We start from the raw sequence: 22,486 nt of genomic DNA on the forward strand, positions 1-22,486 counted from the left end.
CAAATGGTGGGGTCCATGAGGAATAAGAGCCATTCTTGGATAGGACGGTCCTTTCCCTCATTTTTTAAAATTCTTGGTTCACTAGAGACCAAAATAAGAGAAGAAGTTTTCTGGATCTTCATTTGTCTCTATGATTATACCTCTTCATCCCTCCTTTATCAATACCATTGATTTGCAAAGGGTTTGGATTGGAGGAGGGAAGGAGGAATGCTTCCCCGAAACTAGTACAGCATTTATTTCTTTTGTATTGATCATAGACCATCTTTGTCATTTGTCTATCCTTTCTTACCTATGAATGTTTCCTATAAAACTGGATTTCCAATATCAAAATAATATATAAATTTGAAAAATTTAAAATCACTAACTACCACTATTCCCATTACCAACATAATTGTCATAGTTAAGTGTTTCCAATCTGGATACTGAGGTAAGCACTATGGAGATTTTTGTTTTCTCTGCTAGCCTCTCAATTAAGGTTTATCACTTAACACTCTAGCAATCAGGTGGGCAGTTAGAGAAGGCAATGATAGGCTTAGAACCAATTTTTATACCTACTCTGTCTTCAGTCCCCACTGGCTAAGTGACCTTAGGCAAATCACTTTTCCCTTATGATCATCAATTTTATAATCATTAAAAAGAATACCAGGGTACTTTCTTCACAGGGCTATCATAATAATGACATGAAGTGAAGAGATGTTTCATCTTTTTCCTTCTCTTCCATCTCAGATGTCTGCTAAAATTGTTAATCATTACTACTTTGGCAACATATTTTGGGCACCATCATTTCCAAGATACCCTATTTTCAATATAAAGTGAGGTAACTAGAAACAGACTGAGGGCTATTCCAAACCAGAAAATGAAGGCCAAAGTCAGACCAAGGAATAAAATTCCCAATTACACACATTACTTTTATTTCATGTATGATCCTGTGTGTTAAACCCACTCTCAGGATTTAATCAAATGGATATGTGAAGAGTGAGTAATGAGGAAAACAAAAACCTGGTAACACTTATGCTTCCTAGAGTATCTGCTCAAAAACTATGGGTTTTATTTTCTCAAGATCATGTTGCCTGCTTTTTCCTTTTCTTTCTTTTTTCATTACACTGACAATCAACCAATGCATTAGACATATAACTTTATTAGATAAAGTCAATTCAGAGGTTTTCTGAACCAAAATAGTCCCTTTTGAAGGCAGTTAAGAGACCAAGGGTTTAATCATTAGCTGTGCTCTCTTTTCCCATATCCCTACAGAATATGCTGGTGGGACTGTTTGGGATGTTACAAGACAAGTAGATGCATCCCCAGAAATATATTGGCTTTACTTCCAAGTTAGTGTGTTCCAATGAACCACTTTCATTCCCAATTTCCATATCTGCGGAATGGGTATTATGATGATCATGATAGAACATAACTTTGGACACCTTTCTCTCTAATATGTTTCTATCCTGAAAAAGTAAAACTACACTTATCTTATGTGGCACTATAAGGTAAAATGTAAATATGAAAGGGAGTCATTCTGGCTGAACAGAAGGAAGAATTTCTTTTTCCTTTTAAACAGTAAAACTGTTGAACAATGGAACATGTCTTATGAGATAATGATCATCCTGTTTATAGAAGTAGAACAATTACTAGGTAAGGAGGGCATAGGAAGTATTTTGGTAGCCAATTGCCTTTAAAGCCCTGGTAATCTTGAGATTCTATTTTAACATAGCTTATTATAATAATAAATTCATTGCCTAGGTGCATTCAATGTTAAATCTAGAACTGAATGATAAGTGTCTGTTTAAGGATCATATTACAAATGGCTGTGGCCTGGTCTTTGGCAGAGAGAAAAATGGTGGGTTCATAAGGGAGACTGAGTGCTACCCCTCTATCAGGACTTACCTATTTCTTTATCTAATATCCAGAGTGAGAAGTGAAACCATTTCTAGTGTGGATCAGAAGATAAAGGAAAAGTAAACCTTACTTTTTCGTTTCTTATGGAAATGCCTCCTTAGCCAAAATTCAGACCAAAACACCACATTGTTTTTCATTCCCTTTGCCAGATTTTCCCATGAGAAAGTGACCAGAGAAACAAACAAACAAATACAAACTAAACAAAATCCATCAATAGGTTCTTTTCTCCCTCTATCCCATCATGAGTTATTCAAGACAAATCAGTATAGCAAGATGAGGCCAGGCTAGCCAGCAGCTCCACTTGTTATTATTTATTCTCAAATCTCTGCCCCCTGTACGTAATTAGTGCTGGAGAAGTGAGGGGTCAGCAAGACCTCTGAATTATCAGCTTATATTTTTAAAGTAGTTCCTCTTCCTTTCAGTGCACTTTTCAAGTTAGTGGGAGGCAGGTAGATGTCATGCAGACCCTGGTGGGATGACTACTTTGGAGTTAAAGTGGAGCCAAAGGGGCCAACCTGGCAAATGGATAATGTTTTTTTAATATTTATTTTTTTAATTGTAGTTGGACACAATACCTTTATTTCACTTATTTATTTTTATGTGGTGCTGAGGATCGAACCCAGGGTCTCGCACGTGTGAGGCGAGCTTTCCACCGCTGAACCACAACCCCAGCCATGGATAATGTTAAGAGGAACACTGTAGGGAGGTCTGGGCCAAGAGGCTTACTTTAAGCAAGTGGTCCACTATTTTATCTTTTAATATTACACAGAATCCATGTGTATTTGTACCTATGACACTTTCAGGAAACATTAAATGTTGAAAATTCATGGAGGCTCTTTCTATTGTGTTGGAAAGAAGCAAACAAGATAATGGGCTGGAGGGCTAAAAGTATAGGTCTTCTGCCAAAAATTCTAACTATGTTTATTGACAATCTTTGAAATTCATTCTCATTCATATTCTCTCTCTCTCTCTCTCTCTCTCTCTCTCTCTCTCTCTCTCTCTCTCTCCCCCCCCCCCTTTCCTCCATGACTTGGGAGAGCGAGAGACAGCAGCAATAGCATGATCTCTTTTTCTCTCACTCAAAAATGTCAATGAATCAAATGTTTCTTGAGCCACCTGCTGGATTCCAGGCACTATTATAGGCACTGAGCTTATTGCAGGAAATAAAATAGACAAAATGTGATAGGAAACTTACATTTTAGAAGGGTGTAAATAAAAAACAAAATAAATAAATGTTCAATATATCAGTTAACAGCACTTAAAATGCTATGAATAAACGAAAAGCAAGAAGATTGGGCAAGAGAGTGATAGGGGTGTCAGTTTCTATGCTTTATTGTCCTACGAATATTTGGATGAAATATTTTGTAGATATCTGTAGATATTTTAGAGGGAGTTCATTCTTTATGGAAATGGGTAGTCAGAAAAGACTGAGACCAGTTGGAAGAGGAAGGAGGTTCTTTCGTGAATATGAAAGAACAGTGTGTTTCTTCATTATACAAGGGAAAGTATCTTTCCCAGATCAATGTGTAAAGCATTTTGGTGTATAGGGTTTTATTTATATTCATGTCTACAGTGAAATGCGAGTTTTAACCTCATTCTTTAAAAGCACCCATAGATATAGATATTATATTGGAAGTGGATGGTTGTATCTTCTTTAACACTGATTTTAATAGCTGCTTGGGTCTACTTGTACATGAAAAAGGTATTTAATTGTCTAATCTTTACTTGATTTAGCCTCAAAGTGTGTCACCAGGCCCCACTGAAGCAGACAGATATCCACCACAGTGTATTAATGAAGAGCATAGGGACAAGACTGACCAAGTCAGGAGTCTAAATAGTGGTTCAGCACAGAGACTCAAAGCCCACTCTATAACCCCATCCAGGCAGGGAAGTACCTCGTACAGCACATTTTGCCAAAGCACAGGAACTAGATCTGCCTGATTCAGGAGTTCAAACATTAGCTATGCTCAGTCTCAAAGCTCAGCAAATCCCTATCTAGGCAGAAGGATGCTACAGAGCATTTCTGCAGAACAAAGGAACTAAACCTGCCCCCAAATGGGTGAATAAATAGCACTTTGGTTCAGTCATAGAGACAATGACAAGATTCTGACCAAGAAAGGAAGCAAGCCTCGAATATACTTTTGAAATATGTACAACCTCTGTTTCTGTTTCATGAGAAGTGACTGCCTACCCATGGGTACTAGCCTGTAGATTTATCCAGTTACAGAACTCAAATAGTGGTATCTATGGCCAAGGAATATACCCCATAACTTGTACCAATCAAAGGTGATGACAGTGCCCAAGAGTTTCACCTGATGATGCTACTGAGCAAGTGGACTTACTTGGCAGTGAATCCCATCCAGAAACAACAGAATCTAACAGAAAAGTCAGTAGCCCAGCCAACTAGTGAACCCAATAGAAAACTTTGCCTGACCAGTGTCATTACCATCTGATCCATCCAGATTCATAGGCTATACTGAGTAATGAAGGTCCACCTTTGCCAAAGAACACCCACAATGCTGAAAGAGGTGACACTCTCCTTGAATGTACAGACACCAATGTAATGACACAATGGTTACCAAGATTCAGGAAATCATAAATCCTCCAAAAGAAACTAATATCACTCTAACAATGAATCCTAAAGAAATTGAGGTAAATCAGATGTATAAGAATTCAGAAAAGACTTCTTAAAGAAGTTCAAAGAATTACAAGGACCCACAGATAAAAATTGAATGAACATTAGAAAGCAATACATAACCAAAATGAGAAGTTTTATTTAAAAAATGGGAGAAATAAATTGCTGATATTAAAAAAATCACAGGAAAAGTAATCAGTTAACTCCAAAGACAGAACATTTAATATGACTGAATAATAAGAGCACAAGAATAATAAAAAGAATAAAAAAAATTTATAGGAGTTACAGAGGACCATCATGAGGGAGAAAGGAACAAAGGTCTACAAAACTATTAGCAAAATGGCAGTAGTAAATCATTATATACCAATAGTGACCTTGAATGTAAATGGATTAAACTATCCAATCAAGACAAAGTGACTGAGTGGATTAAAAATTATATGCTGCATATAGAAGTATCAACTCAATTTTTAAGGACACATATAGACTGAAAATGGAGAGATAGAAAAATATTCCACATAAATGGAAACCAGAAGACAGATGGGGAACTATGTTTATATCAGACAAAATAGGCTTGAGTTAAAATTTTGTCTCTAGTTTTAATGAAGGACCTCATATAATGATAAAAGTGGCAATTCATAAAGAAAATATAATTATACACACACATACTTAGTTAAAATTTAAAAGGTAATCAAATATGTAAAACAAAAATGAATAGATTATAAAACAATAATAACAGGGGACTTCAATTAATAACAGGGGACTTCAATTTCCCATGTTCACCAATGGATAGACAGATTATCCATATAACAAGCCAATAAGAAAAATTTGGATTTGAACTACACTTTAGCAACAATTGAACCCAAGACACATATAGAACATTCCATCTAACAGCAACAGAATACACATTCCTCTTAAGTACACACAGAATATTCTCCAAAATACATCATATATTTGACTAGAAATCAAGTCTGAACAAATATAAGAAGATTGAAATAATATAATTTCTTTTATGATCACAATGGTATAAAAGTAGAAATCAATAACAGGAGAAATCTTGGGAAATTCATAAATATGTGGGAATTAAATACCATATGATCCAGAACAAGCAATGCTTAAAATAGGAATTCAAAAGAGATATCAAAATGTATAGAGACAAAAGGAATTGCAAACACAATATACCCCAAACTTGTAGGACACAGCAAAAGCAGATTTAAGAGAAAAAATTATAACAACAAATACCTATACTAAGGAAAAGATAGATCTTAAATGAACTAGCAAACATAAAAACTCAAGGAACTTTCTAGACAAGAACAAATTTCAAAGTTAACCAAAGAAAGGAAATAAGCAATAGTCAAGCAGAAATAAATGAAACAGGGAAAAATCAACAAAAATAAAAGTTGTTAGCTTGTAAAGATAAAGTCAACACTTTTTGGGGTAGAATAAGGAAAAATGAGAGAAGATTCAAATAAAGTCAGAAATGAAAGAGAAGATATTGCAACTGATACCAGAGAAATACAAGGATAATAGAGATTACTATGGACACTTGTACAACAACAAATTGGATAACCTTAAAAAAAATGGATAAATTGATATGTAACATACTGTGTTAGATTTCAATTACTATAACATATACCTAAGATAAACAACTTATAAGCAGGAAAGATTTATTTTGGATCATTGTTTCAGAGATTTTAATCCATGGTCAGTTGTGTATTGCTTTTGGGCCTATGGTGAGGCATTCATTATACCATGGTGTGAGTATATATTGAAGGAAACTGCCTGGAAGCCAGGAAGCAAAGAGTGAAGCAGGAAGGTACCAGTGTTCCGATATCCCACTCAGTGGCACATCCCTAGAGATCAACATTCTTCCCAGTAGGTCACTCTACCTCCCTATAGAAACATAGTCTGTAAAACAGCATTTAGCACAGGAACTTGGGGGAATTTGGGGGACACATATTCAAACCATAGCAACTACTAAGAATAAGTCACGAAGAAATAGAAAATCTCAGCATACCAATAACTAGTAAAGAGTTTGTAATAAAAAGTCTCCTATGAAAGGAAATTGCAGAACCTAGTGGCTACACAGAGGAATTCTACAAAATAGTAAAAAAAAATAACTGTTGCCATTCCTTCTCAAACTCTTCCAGAAAAAAAAAAAGTTTTTAAGGAGGAAATACCACCAATGCCCTTATGAGTCCAGCATGAACTAAGTATTAAAACCAGATTAGGACGTTGCAAGGAAAGAAAATTACAGGCCAGTATCCCTGATAAATATAAATGCAGAAATCTCAAAAATTTGCTAAGAAACTGAATTTAACAGCACATTAAAAGAATCCTTCACCATGATGGAGTGGGATTTATTCCAGAAATGCAAAGTTGATTCCACATCTGAAAATGCATGAATGGGACCAATCACATTAATAGAAATTAAAAATATTATCTGAATCAGGTGCAGAAAAACATTTGACAAAATTCAGCATCCTTTCATGATAAAAATTCTATTTGACATACTGATTTCATTTCCTTTGGATAAATATCTATTAGTAGGTTTGCTGTACTGTGTAATACTTCTGTTAATTTTTTAATGAGAAACCTCTGTATTGTTTTTCATAATGGTTGTATTAATTTACAGCACCACCAAAATTTTATAAGAATTCCCCTTTTTCTGCACTCCTGCCAAAATTTGTTAATTTTTGTGTTTTTTATTATGGTCATTGTAATTGGGGTGAGATGACATCTTGTTGTGGTTGAAATTGCATTTCCCTGATGACTGGTTATGTGAAGCATGAGTTTTGTATTCTTATTAGCCATATTTTATTTTTATTTTGAACAGTTGTGTTGATTTTTTATTATGGCTATAGATAGCCAAGATATGGAAAAAAAACAAGATATCTATTCAAGAATGAATATGTAATGAAAATGTGGTAAATATACACAATTAGTCCAGCAAAAAGGATGGAATCCTGTCATTTGTAGCAACAGAGATGGAACTGGTGGACATTAGGTTAAGTGAAATAAGTTAGGAACATAAAGACAAATATTGCGTGTTTTTACTTGTCTGTAGACACTAAAAAATTAATTCCCTGGTAGTAGAGACTAAATAGTGATTATTGGAATTTGGGAAGTGTGGGAGAGATGGAGAGAGTGTGTTTAATGGGTACAGGTATGTAACTGAACAGGAGGAATAACTTCTCATGCTTCCAACCACAGTGGGTTAATTGTGCTTGACAAGAGTTAATTAAATATTTCAAAGTAGGTAGAAGAGAGGACTTTGAATATTCTCAACATAAAGAAGTGATAAATCTCTGAGATGATGGTTATACGTTATCATTATACATTGCATACATGAATGGGAATATCATGCTGTACCCATAAATACAATGATTATGTGATAATTAAAGAAGAAAAAATCTCAAGAAATTCAGCACTGAAGGAATAGTACTTCAACAAAATAAAGGCCATATAGGAGAAGTCCACAGTTAACATTATACTTAGTGATAAATTAGAAAGTTTTTCCTCTAAGGTCAGAACAAGAAAAAAGATGTGTGATCTACTCAGTTTAACTTAGCATATTACTGGGAGTCCCTGCCAGGGGAATTAGTCAATAAAAAATGTATCCAAATAGGAAAGGAAATAATGAAATTGACACTGTTTTCTGATGACATGATCATATATTTGGAAGTCCTTAAGAACCAATAGACCAATTTGGGAAGTTGAAGGATACAAAATGAACTTATAAAAGTCAATAGTGTTTCTCTACACTAAAATAGAGCTAGACAAAAAAGAATTCAAGAAAATAATCTCCTTGAGAGATTAAAGAAGATGAAGTAGAGAAAGGCTGCATTCCTAGTTGCTCTATGGCTCAGAATTCAAGCATTGGGAGAACTGCAACCTAAGTGAAGTGGCTGAAAGAGGGACTTAACTAAAATTCAATATTGGACAGTCATAGTGTCTTAGAGACTTTAAAATTAGGTATATTAAATAAGAAAGAATACATTGAAGTCAAGCTAGTAATAGCTGCACCATCCACAGTATGGGTGGTGGTTCAACAAAGAGGAGAAAGAACATACAGAAAAACACAGATTTGGTACAAAAAACCCTCAAGATCAGAAAAGAAGCTTGAAGCTAGCTGATCCAGAGGCTGTGCTGCACACACATGATAAAAAGTTCTCTCTGTCTTTTTAACTATTGTTGAGAGCTGAGGTGGAAGCCATCTTGAAGCAGCCATGCTGCAGCTGTTATTTCTGGAGCTGGGAGATCATTGAGCACTGCCACACTGTCCCAGCCACTGCCTACTATGTGATCTAGGGTTTACCTAGCACAAGGTGAGTGAAAAGGGTACAGAAATATTCTACCAGGAGAACTCACATCAGAAAAGCAAAGAGGAGCACAACTTCTCATTTGAATTTGGCAGCTTATGTAACCAGGTAAAGCAAGTGAGTAATATGAAGAGGTGGGTGTGAATACACTCAAGAATTAAGACTGTGAAGGCAGTATTTGTGGACAACAGTGTGTGTGGAGGATTGACTACCCTACCCCCAAAAGTAGAATTCTTGGGAGGCTCCTGAGATCCACACTGCTGCAGAGATCAGCAACTGCCAGACCCCAGAAGTGTGCTGATCTAACCTCCATAGCAGATGCCACAGAACAAACCCTCTGAAGCCAAACTTGCTGGAACTCCACTCATAAAACTCTGCAGCAGCTCCTCCTTGGAAGTGCACATACCTGATCTGTGTAGATAAAACTCTAACTGAACTGAATAGTACTTACCATTTTACCCTACCTCATAATTGGTGAGATGGAAGGCTTGAGACTTATTTCAAATAGTTTCAGTCTCAGGCCACTCCAGCTGGCAGCTCAGAGAGTAACACAAAACGAGGAAGGCGTTAATAACTCCAGAGCTTTTGTGCTCTCTCTCTCAGTACCTACCTCAAGGAAAAATAGAGAGAAAAAAAATGTTGGGAATAGGCAATGACTATCCATTATTGTTGACTGTTTTGAACTTCATTGGAGATAGCATTGTCATTTTTCATTAAGAATCATTTTGAACTCTCTCTCTCTCTCTCGTGTGTGTGTGTGTGTCTGTGTGTGTGTGTATGTTTGAGAGTTCTTGCTGTGCTGATTGGTTCTGGGAAATACATACACATACATATCTGTTTCTTCTCATTTTTAGTATTTTAATGTAGTTATTTTTCCTTTCCTTGTCTTTAGAGATTTAGAGTTTTGGGGGCGGTTTATATTTTGGTTTTGTTTTGCATTATTTTCATTTGTGTGTTCCTTTTGTTTCTCTTCAGTCTTTTCTTCTCCTGCAAAAAGCTAAATTCTATTTATTCCTTTTCCTCCCTCTGTTACTTTTTTCCTCCTTCCTTATAAACATTACTTGCTACATTTCCTATGAATTTTCTGTTTCCTTTTTAAAATCATAAATACTTTTCTATCTTCTTGTCACATTTTCTTTTCTCTTAATAACTGTATTTTTACCATATTTTAAAACAAATTGGTTTATATAACTCTGGCCCCGTGCTGTGGTTGACATAGCTGATTACTGATGTTTTCTTCTAAGCTGGATATAATCCACGGATATTGTTTTTACTATTCACAATTGTTGACCCTACCATTCCTATTTCTTGTGGTAAATAATATTGCATGTGTCATGGAAGGAATTGAGTATTTATTTTCATGCTATATATTGTTTGCTTTGGTTTTATTGTTTGTTTTGTCCTATTCTGTGAGGTTCTTGGAACCTACAGGGACAATACAAGTTCATAGGTAAAAACTCAACTGTTAGAAAAAACTCAACCCAAACATTGCACCTTGCTCAACACATAAATTAATAACATCTGATCTTGAGCTATACTTTGGTACAAAGGATTGAAGAGATAAAACCCAAACCAACAACCAGGCCACAAGTAGAAACAGGGGTGGGCCTCCAGGCCCAACCTACAGACACCCATTGCTACATCAAAAAGAGAGAATTAACACAAAGACCAAACAGCAATCTTGGAAATGAAAGACACAATAAATCAAAATTTTCAGTTGAAAGTCTCCCTAATAGTGTAAACAATGCTGAAGGCAGAATCTCAGAGCTAGAAAGCAGAGTGGCTAGCTTTGAACATTCAGACAGTATTAAATAAAAAAAATGTCACCATGGTCAGAATATATAAGAACTCTAGGATAAATTTTGAGACCAAAATTAAGAATCACTGGAATTGAGGAGTGTTGTGAAATACAGGCTAAGGGAATTCATAACCTCTTCAGTCAAATAATAACAGAAAATTTCCAAACCTTGAGAATGAGGTGAACTTCCATATTACAGGTTGCATTCAGAAACCCAAATAGACAAGATCCTCTCAATGACACATTATATTATTATATAGAATCTCTCCATGACACATTATACTTAACATGAATAACATATAGAACAAGGAGAGAATTTTAAAAGCCTCATTGAAAAATGTCAGGTGACCTTTAGAAGAAAGCCAATCAGAATGTCTTGTGATTTCTGAGCCAAATTCTAAAAGACAGAAGGGCTTAGAATGATGTCTTTCAAGTCCTGAAATAAAATAACTGACAACCAAGACTACTATCCAACACAGCTATCCTTAAAAATCAAAGAAAAAAATAAAAACCTTCTAAGATAAGCAGAAACTAAAATAATTCATGGCTACTAACTTGGTACTGCAGAACTTTAGGAAATAACCTACAAAGAAGAAATCATAAACAAACCCCAGAGCTCCCAGATGTACAAATCTCACTTGAAAAGTAGCTAGACAAATTAGAAACAGGGCCAAATTAAACATTATAAACAAGTCAAAAGTGCAGGAATTACTAAACATCTCTTTGTAATAACATTAAATGTAATTAATCTCACTTCTCCAATTAAATGACATTGAGTGGCAGAATGGATTGAAAAACACAAATTGGCTTTGTGTTGTTTGCAATAGATGTATCTTTCAGGCAAAAATAGCCAGGCTGAAAGTGAAAGAATGGGAATAGATTTACAATGTGAACGGAGCCACAAAGCAAGCAGGAGTACCTTACTTTCATATCTGGCAAAGCAGACTTCAAACCAAAATAAATCATAAGAGACAAAGAATGTCACTTCCCCTAATGGTAAAGGGAACAACCCAACAACAATAAACAATACTAAATATTTATGTCCCAAATGTAGGTGTAACTAATTACTTAAAAGATATAGTACTTGAAGCCTCAGATAGAACCCAGTAATAATACTGAGTAATTTCAACATGCCTTTCTCACCATTAGGTAGATCATCCAGATGTAACTGGGTAAAGACTTTTTGGATCTGAAAAAATTAGAAATCAAATGGACTTACCAGACGTCTGAGAATAGTTCATCCAACAACAGCTACATACATGTTCTTCTCAGTGGCTCATAGCATCTTCTCTAAATAGAAAATATTTTAGGCCATAAAGAATATATTTCTAGACAAAAACTGCCAAAACTGAATCAAGAAGATATGAAAACATAAACAGACAATCACTAGAAATGAGATAGAAGCAGTAGTAAAAAACCTTCCAAAAATGGAAATCCCAGGAACAGAAAGATTCTCAGCTAAAGTCTACCAAATCTTTAAACATGAACTAATGGCAATACTCCACAAATTATTCCATAAAATAAAATGAGAAGGAACACTTCTAAATTTATTCTGTAAAACCAGGATCACACTTGTCACAAAAGCAGATAAGGACACAGCAAAGGAATAAATCTATAGACCAATATTCATAAAGAAATTAGAAGCCCAAATGCTTAATAAAATATTAGCAAATCATGTTCAACAATATATTATGAAGACTGTACAACACAGCAAAGTTGGTTTTATTCCAGAGATTTAAGAATTGTTTAATGTATGCAAATCAAAAAATGTAATTCATCCCATAAATAGAATTAAGGATCAAATTACTTAGTCAACTCAATAGATGCAGAGAAGGCCTTTGAACAAAATTCAGCTCCCATGATAAAACATTGAAGAAACTCAGGATAGAAGGAGCCTATCTTAATATCATGAAAGCTATATATGAAAATACAAAAACCAATATCATAGTAAAGAGGTAAAAACTGAAAATATTTTCTTTAAAAATCTCAGGCAAGACAAGGATGTCCACTCTCACCTCTTCTATTACATATAGTCCTAATAATTCCAGCCAGAGAATAGGCAAGAAAAAGAAATAAAATGAATAAAAATTTGAGTGAAAGAAGTCAAACTATTATTGCTTGTAGATAGAAGATTCAAAAATCTTCACCAAAAGTCTGCTGTAACTAATAAACAAATATGGCAATGTTGCAGGTTATAAGATCATCATACAAAAATCATTGCTTTCATATATATCAACAAAGAATCTGCTGAGAAATATGGAAAACAATTCTATTCACAATTGCCTCAAAAATACCTAGAAATAAATCTAGTCAAGGAAGTGAAAGACCTCTGCAATGAAACTAATACAATATTGAAGAAAGTAATGGAAGAAACCTTCAAAAGATGGAAAGACCACCCATGTTTGTGGATAGGCAAAATTAATATTGTTAAAATGGGCACAGTATCAATAGTAATATATTGATCAAATGCAATCTCCATCAAAATACCAATGACATTCTTTACAGAACTGGGAAAAAATAGTCTTAACATTCATTTGCAAGGATAAAAGACCCAGAATAGCCAAAACAATTCTAAGCCCCCAAAAGCAATGTTGGATGTATCACAAAACAAATTATACTGCAGAGATATAGTAACAAAACTGCATGGTTCTGTCATAAAAATAGACTCATAGACCAGAATAAAAGACAAAAAGACAAACCCACAAAGACACAGTCATTTTTTCCTTGATAGAGATGCCAAAATATACATTGGAGAAAAGACCCAGCATTTTTGAAAAATGGTAATATGAAAACTGGGAACCATATGTACAAGAATGGAACTAGTCCTCTCACCCTGCACAAAATTCAACTCAGAATGGATAAAGGATCTAGGGATTAGATTATATACTGTGTATCTCCTAGAAGAAAACATAGAGTCAACATTTCAGCATATAGGCACAAGCAACAACTTTCTCAATAGGAAACCTAAATATCAAGAAATAATGCCAAGCATTAGTAAATAGGATAACATCAGATTAATAAACTTCTTCATAGCAAGGGAAATAATTAAGATTGTGAAGAGAGAATCAATGAAATGGGATAAAATCTTTGCTAGCTTCTCTTCAGACAGATGAGTAATATCTAGATTATATAAAAAACTCAAATGCTTTGTACCACAGATTCATATAAACCAGTTAATAAATGAGCAAATTGAACAAACCTTCTCAAAAAAAGAAATGCAAATGGCCAAAAATATATGGAAAAATGTTCAACACCATTAGCAATTAGGGAAATGCAAATCAATACTATGCTGAGATTTTATCTCACACCAGTCAGAATGGCAGTCATTAAGAATACATTTAATAAATGTTGGATTGGATGAGGAAAAAAAGGAACTCTTATACACTGTTAGTGGGATTGTAAATTAGTAGAACCACTATGTAAACCCAAAATGGAGGGTCCTCAAAAGACTAGGCATGGTTATACATTCATCCCCATATTTACAGAAGCACAATTAACAACAGAAAAACTATGCAACTAGCCTAGAGTTCCATCAATGGATGACTGGAGAAAGAAAATGTGGTATATATACACAACAGAGTTTTATTCAGCAATAAAAACATTGAATTATGTAACTTGCATTTAAATGGATGGAACTAGAGACCACTATGTTAAGGGAAATAAGTCAAACTCAGAGGATAAGGGTTGTATGTTTTCTTTGATATGTGGACGCTAGATAGGTGAAAGGAAAAGACAGGTGGAGTTAGATATCATGAAAATCAAAGGCAAAGCAGTAGAAAAAAGAGACCAAAGGGTGGGAGGAGGGGAAGGAGGTGGGAAGTATTTGGGAAATGATATCGGCCAACTTACATTGTTACATTTATATTGTCTGCATGTTTGAATGTGGAACAAATGCCATCATTATGTACAACTATGATGCGCCAATAAAGAATGTGGGGAAATAAAGAAAATAAGCTCCTTTACAATAGCTACAAAAAAGAAAAAATAACCTGTTCATAAATTGAAAAATTAATAACATTAAAATGTCCATTCTACCCATAGAGATCTAAAGATTCAATGCAGTCCCCATCAAAATTCCAATCATGATTTTCACAGAAACAACAACAACAAATCCTTGATTTTATATAAAACCACAAGCCAATACAATGTTGAAGAAAACTGATGGCATTACCCTACCTGACATCAAGCTATATTTCAAACTGGTAGTAATAAAAATAACATAGTACATAAATATAGATATATAAACCCATTGAGCATAATAGAGATCCTCAATTTTATATATGCAGTTATGGTCAACTGATCTTATAGAAGGGAACAAAGAATACACAATTGGGAAAGTATAGTAATGACACTGGAAAAACTGTATGTTAACATTCAAAAGAATTTATTTGGATCCTTGTATTACAATATATACAAAATGAATTAAAGACATAAATGTAATGCTTGAAACTCTTAAACTACTGTAAGATACAGAGAAAATCTACAAGACATTGGTCTGGGCATTTATTATTATTATTTGAATATGAACACTAAAGTATAGGCAACAAAATAAAAATAGACAAATGGGATTTTATCAATGTGGAATGCTTCTGCACAACCTAGGAACAATCAACAGTAAAGAGAAAACCTGTAGAATGGGTGAAAATGTTTGAAAGCCATATATGTAATAAATGGTTAATATTCAAATTACATAGTGAACACACATACACACACACACACACAAAAAAAAAAAAAAACTCAATAGCAAGAACACAAATAATTCATTTAAAAATAGGCAAAGGGAGGAAGGACTTGCCCCGCAACCACCACTGGAGGAAATGGTACCACCCCAAACTCAGAATTTTGACATTTAGAAATGTGAATATTTCAGGGAGATTCCAAGATGGCGGGCTAGAGGGAGGCAGCATCCTGTGTTGCTCCATGACCCAGATCTTACCTAGTTAGAATACTGCATCTCAGAGAGTGTAAGAGGAGCCCTATACAGCTGATTTCCACAGAAATCACCAGTACTGTCACCCCCTTGCAGGGCTCAGAGCCCAGCATTCAAGCAGGAATCCAGATCCCTGGCTGCCGAAACCCAAAGCCCATAGTTCTAGCCCACACAGGCCTCTCACTCAGCTTAGAAGAATCACCTATCAGCACCTCTGCAGAACTCCAGACTGTGCTCTGCTCCCACGCAGATCACTCGGCTACTACCTACCCACAGCACAACACCATTGCCTGGCTCCCCCTACCTCACCAGACACCCTGGCACTGGAAGCAGACTGACTCCATCTTAGATAACCTTTCTCACCATATTTGGTGAGGGCAGCTCTAAGATCGGATCTCCATATGGCCAGGTACCAGGTATCCAACTCCTCCACTTCCCCAGTGGTGATTACTCGCACAGTGACCACCCAACACAAAAACGGCTCCCAGTTTGGCAGGTATGCAGTGTGCCAGGGTGCAGTCCACCTGGTGTGAGCCTGGGTGTGAGCGGTCTCACAGGTGGGAACTGCTAAGTGAGGGGATAAGACTAAAGTTTGGAGCCTAACAGAGAGACCAGGAGCTGGGAAATCTCCAGGCAAGAGAGGGAGACAATATGGGGCACTCAAGTCAGACAAGTGGTCCCCAAAAGAGACCCGTGTGGTGCAGTCTCCCTGCAGAGACTGGCAGGTGGCACTCCCTTCCAGATGCCCTACACCAGGACTAGTTTTCCCACCCTGGTTACCTACACCATACTGAGGACAAAGACACCAGCTTAAAACAGACAACCCCATATATTGGATGAGAAGAGAAAAGATACGGATCTCTAAAACTAGCAACAACCCTGGTTTCTTCTTTTGAGTATGTATTTTTTCTCTTTCTCTTCTACCCCTCTATCCTCCAGTCCTCACATCCCAAACATATGTGAAACCAAGAACTTTGCATGAAATAGGATTTTGAGGACTGAGTCATCTGAATAATACATTATAGAGGTGTTGTATATGCCTTTTCCCCTCTTTTTTCTTCTCTCATTTTTTCTTTCCCCCTCTAAATTTTACTATTTTAACATCCTGTATTTTTCTAAATATATATGTGTGTTTGTTTTATGTACTCTACTATATTACCACACACTTGTGTACTCTTAATTACTTCCTGTCTATTCTCTTACTACCAACCCTCTTCAGCAGATTTCCCTTTCACATTTTCAAAGATATATTAACTCTATACCCTGACAGCTTTCCCCCTTAGCATATATCGTCCTACACACCACCCCCAGTTCATTGTCCACCATCAGAAACTATAACCTTTTTACAAAACTACTGATTATATTTTAGATAATAATAGAATTCAATATTTCTGTACTCATGTGATAGGAAAAGACATACACAATCTGAAGGTGAAAAGTTGGGAATAATTATACCTCTCACATGGACTGCCGAGGCAAGCAAGAGTTTCCATCCTTGTATCAAATAAAGTAGACTTCAAGCCAAAGTTAATCAAAAGGGATAAGATGGACACTACATACTGCTCAAGGGAACCATACACCAACAAGACATAACAATTATAAATATTTTTGCCCCAAACAATGGTACAGCTATGTTCATCAAACAAATTCTTCTCAAGTTCAAGATTCAAATTGATCACAACACAATAATCTTGGGTGACTTTAACACACCTCTTTCACCACTGGATATATCTTCCAAACAAAAGTTGAATAAAGAAACTATAGAACTCAATAATACAATCAATAACTTAGACTTAACTGACATATTTAGAATATTTCAGCCTGCATCAAGTGGATACACTATCTTCTCAGCAGCACATGGATCCTTCTCTAAAATAGACCATATAATACACAACAAAGCAACTCTTAGCAAATACAAAAAAGTTGAGATACTAGCATGCATTTTATCAGATCATAATGGAATGAAATTGGAAATCAATGACAAAACAAAAAATAAAAATTTCTCCATCACCTGAGACTAAACAATATGCTACTGAATGAATAATGGGTTACAGAAGACTTCAAGGAGGAGGTTAAAAAATTCTTAAAGGTAAATTAGACACAACATATCAAAATCTCTGGGAAACTATGAAAGTAGTACTAAAAGGAAAATTCATTGCAGGGAGTTCATTCCTTAAAAGAAGAAAACGTCAACAAATAAATGACCTCACACTACATATAAAAGCCCTAGAAAAAGAAGAAAAAATCAGCATCAAAAGCATTAAAAGGCAAGAAATAATAAAAATTAGAGCTAAAAATCAATGAGATTGAAACAAAAGAAACAACTGAAAAAGCCATACAAAACAAAAAGTTGGTTCTTAGAAAAAATAAATAAAATTGACAGACACTTAGCTATGCTAATAAAAAGAAGGAGAGAGAAAACTCAAATTACCAGCATACATGATGAAAAAGGTAATATCACAACAGACACTATGGAAATACAGATAATAATTAGAAATTATTTTGAAAATTTATACTCCAATAAAATATAAAACATTAAATGCATTGGCAAATTTCTTAAGTCATACAATTTGCCCAGTTTGAGTCAGGAAGATATACACAACTTAAACAGACCAATATCAAGTGATTAAATAGAAGATGCCATCAGAAGCTTACAAACCAAGAAAAGCCTAGAACTGGATGGATACACAGCCTAGTTCTACAAGACCTTTAAAGAGGAACTAATACCAATAATCTATAATTTATATCAGAAAATAGAAAAAGAGGCAGCACTTCCAAACTCATTCTGTGAGGCCAATATCACCCTGATCTCAAAACCAGGCAAAGACACATCCAAAAAAATTAAAACTTCAGACCAATATCTCTAATGAACATAGATGCAAAATTTCTCAATAAAATTCTGGCAAATCAAATACAAAAACATATCAAAAAGATTATGCACCATAATCAAGTGGGATTCATCCCAGGGATGCAAGATAGTTTCAAAATATGGAAATCAATAAATGTAATTCATCACATCAATAGACTCAAAGATAAGAATCATATGAACATCTCAATAGACACAGAAAAAAGCATTTGACAAAATACAGCACCTTTACGTGTTCAAAACACTAGAAAAACTAGGGATAATAGGAACATATCTTAACATTGAAAGGCTATCTATGCTAAGCCTCAGGCCAACATCATTGTAAATGGAGAAAAATTAAAGGCCTTCCCTATAAAAACTGGAATAAAACAGGGATGCCCTCTTTCACCACTTCTATTCAACATAGTTGCTGAAACACTTTCCAGAGCAATTAGATGAAAGAAATTAAAGGGATATATATAGGAAAGGAAGAACTTAAATTAGCACTGTTTGCTGATAATATGATTCTATATTTAGAAGACCCAAAAAGCTCCACCAGAAAACCTCTAGAACTAGTAAATAAGTTCAGCAAATAGCAGGATATAAAATCAACACCCATAAATCAAAGGCATTTCTGTATATCAGTGACAAATCTTCTCACAAGTTTTCCTCATTTCCTTGTGAGAAGATTTGTCACTGATAATATTATCTTAATGACCATACTACCATACAGATTTAATGCAATTATGATCAAAATCTCAATGGAATTCCTCATAGAAATAGAAGAAGCAATCATGAAGTTCATCTGGAAAAATAAAAGAACCAGAATAGCTAAAGCAATCCTTAGCAGGAAGAGTAAAGCAGGGTGGTATCACTATACCAGACCATAAACTATACTACAGAGCAATAGTAACAAAAACACAGCATGGTATTGGCACCAAAACAGACTGGTAGATTAATGGTACATAACAGAGGACACAGAGACTAACCCACAAAATTACAATTATCTTATATTAGACTAAGGTGCCAAAAACTTGCACTGGAGAAAAGATAGCATATTCAACAAATGGTGCTAGGAAAACTATAAATGCATATGCAACAAAATGAAATTAAACCCCTATCACCATGCACAAAACTCAACTCAAATTGGATCAAAGACCTAGGAATTAAACCAGAGACTCTACATCTAATAGAAGAAAATGTAGGTCCTAATCTTCATCATGTGGGATTAGGCCCCAACTTCCTTAATAAGACTCCTATACTGCAAGAATTAAAACCATGAATCAATAAATGGGAAGGAATCAAACTAAAAAGTTTCTTCTCAGCCAAAGAAACAATCTGTGAGGTGAACAGACAGCCTACATTCTAGGAGCAAATTTTTACCCCTCACACATCACATAGAGCCCTAATCTCTAGGGTATATAAAGAACTCCAAAAGCTAAGCATCAAAAAGAAAAAACAATAATCAACAAATGGGCCAAGGACCTGAAAAGACACTTCTCAGAAGAGGATATATAATCAATCAACAAATATTTGAAAAATGTTCATCATCACTAGCAATTAGAGAAATGCAAATAAAAATCACTCTAAGAGATCATCTCACTCCAGTCAGAATGGCAGCTATTATGAAGACAAACAACAATATGTGTTGGTAAGGATGTGGGGAAAAAAACGTATACTCATACATTACTGGTGGGACTGCAAATTGATGCAGCCAATGTGAAAAGCGGTATGGAGATTCCTTGGAAAACATGGAATGGAACCACCATTTGACCCAGCTATCCCTCTCCTCCATCTATACCCAAAGGACTTAAAAACAGCATACTACAGGGACACAGTCACATCAATGTTTATAGCAGCACAATTCACAATAGCTAAATTGTGGAGCCAACCTAGATGCCCTTCAGTGGATGAATGGATAAAAAATATGTGGCATATATACACAATGGAATTTTGCTCAGCAATAAAAGAGAATAAAATCATGCCATTTGCAGGTAAATGGATGGTGTTGGAGAAGATAATGCTAAGTGAAGTTAGCCAATCCCCAAAAAACAAATGCCGAATGTTTTCTCTGATATAAGGAGGCTGACTCATAGTGGGGTAGGGAGGAGAGCATGGGAGGAATAGATGAATTCTAGATAGTGCAGAGGGGTGGGAGGGAAAGGGACGGAACAGGGGATTAGCACCAGGATGGTGGAATGTGATAGACATCATTATCCAAAGTACATGTATGAAGACATGAATTGGTGTCAACATACTTTATTTACAACCAGAGATATAAAATTTTGTGCTGTATATGTGTAATAAGAATTGTAATGCATTCCGTTGTCATTTATTTTTTTAAAATCAATAAAAAATAAAAATAGGCAAGTCCTTAACTGCCGCAGTCTGGCTGCAGCAAAATAACCGGGGGAGTGACGAGCAACTTGTGTACATTGATACAGCAGGAGTGGGAGCCGTTTATTGTAGGACAGGAGGGGTATATATACATTACACACAGCTTATCTTAATTAACATAAACTAGATACAGCAGTCAACCAATAAGGAATCTCCACACTTAATGGCTGGCTGGCGTTACTTCACAAACCACTCCCTCTGGCAAAATGCCAGGCGCCATCTTGACTTGTTTACAGACACTAACACTTAACACGAAGTTATTGAAGGAATATATAAAAATGACCCAAGATACATAAAACATGCTCAACTCACTAATCATAAGGCAAGTGAAAGTTAAAGTTGTATATTACCTTACACCTATCAGTTGATTGTTTATAAAAACTTAAAGGTAAATACTGATGAATATATAGTAAAAGGCAAGACTTGGACCCTGTTGGGAAAACTGTAAATTTGTATAGTCACTGGAAAATTGTGTGATTGTTCCTCTGAACTCTAAATATAGAATTACCCTATGGTTAGCAATTTTACTCCTGGGTATTTATCCAAAGATAATTATATCACTATGTAGAAAGGATATTGGTACTCCCATGTTTATTGCAGCATTATTCACAAACCCAAACTTATGCAACTAATCTGTGTCCATCAATGTTATAATGGATAAAGAAATGTGAATATATGCATACACACCCTATAATATTCTTCCTTAAAAATGAGGGAAATATTTTCATTCTGTACAACATGGATGACCTTAGAAAACATTATGATAAATGAAAAAATTCAGGCATAGAAAGACAAATGTTGCACTTATGTCTGGAATTTTAAAACATCATGCTAATAAAACCAGATATAATAATTGTTTATCTTAGGGAATTGGCACCAAAACAGACTGGTAGACTGGGAGATTGAAGATGTTGGTACAAAGGTACAAAGTTTCAGTTAGAAAAGAGAATTTTTTTTTTGAGATCTGCTTATATACTATGATTTTAAAATTGCTAAGACAGTAAATTTAAAATATTCATACTAAAAAGTGATGTATTTAAGGAGATAAATATGTTAATTAGCTTTATTTACTTATTATACATTGTAGACATATATTATATCCTCACTTTTTACCCCATAATATATACATTATTTTTCAATATATAATTTTAAAAGATCAGAATCCAAATATATATCTACACTCCATGTTCATAGTAGCATTATTCACAATAGTCAAGGAATGTAAGCAATATAATTGATCATCAACAGGTGAATGGCTAAAACTATAAATGCATGTATTTGAATATTATTGTTTTAAAATGAAAGAATAATCCTGCCTTTGTGACAACTTTAATGAACCTGGAAGACATTGTACTAAATGAAATAATCTAGACATAAAATAAGAAATGCTACATAATTCAACTTATAGGAGCCTTCTAAATTATTCTAAACCATAGAAGAAGAGAATGGAATGGAGTTGGCTGGGGAAAAGGGAGTTACTAGTTAAAGGGAATGACAATTCAATTATGCAAGGTGAGTTTGTCCTAGAAATCAAACTGCACAACATAATTAACAATACTATATTATATATTTAGAAAATTGGTATGAAGGTAGATCTCATGTTAAATGTTCTTATAATATAGAATAATAGTCAAAAGAGGCCTCTGCTCTGTTGTATATTAATGCT

At 34.9% G+C, this 22,486-nt stretch overlaps 1 protein-coding gene across 5 annotated transcripts in view; it reads left to right on the forward strand.

Annotated features, from left to right (window-relative positions):
* Nucleotides 1-22,486, forward strand: part of LOC114093112 (vascular endothelial growth factor receptor kdr-like) — a 295,863-nt gene that overhangs the window by 98,287 nt on the left and 175,090 nt on the right. The window lies entirely within an intron of this gene.

Source organism: Marmota flaviventris, chromosome X, assembly GCF_047511675.1.
Source record: "Marmota flaviventris isolate mMarFla1 chromosome X, mMarFla1.hap1, whole genome shotgun sequence".
NCBI classification, from domain to species: domain Eukaryota; kingdom Metazoa; phylum Chordata; class Mammalia; order Rodentia; family Sciuridae; genus Marmota; species Marmota flaviventris.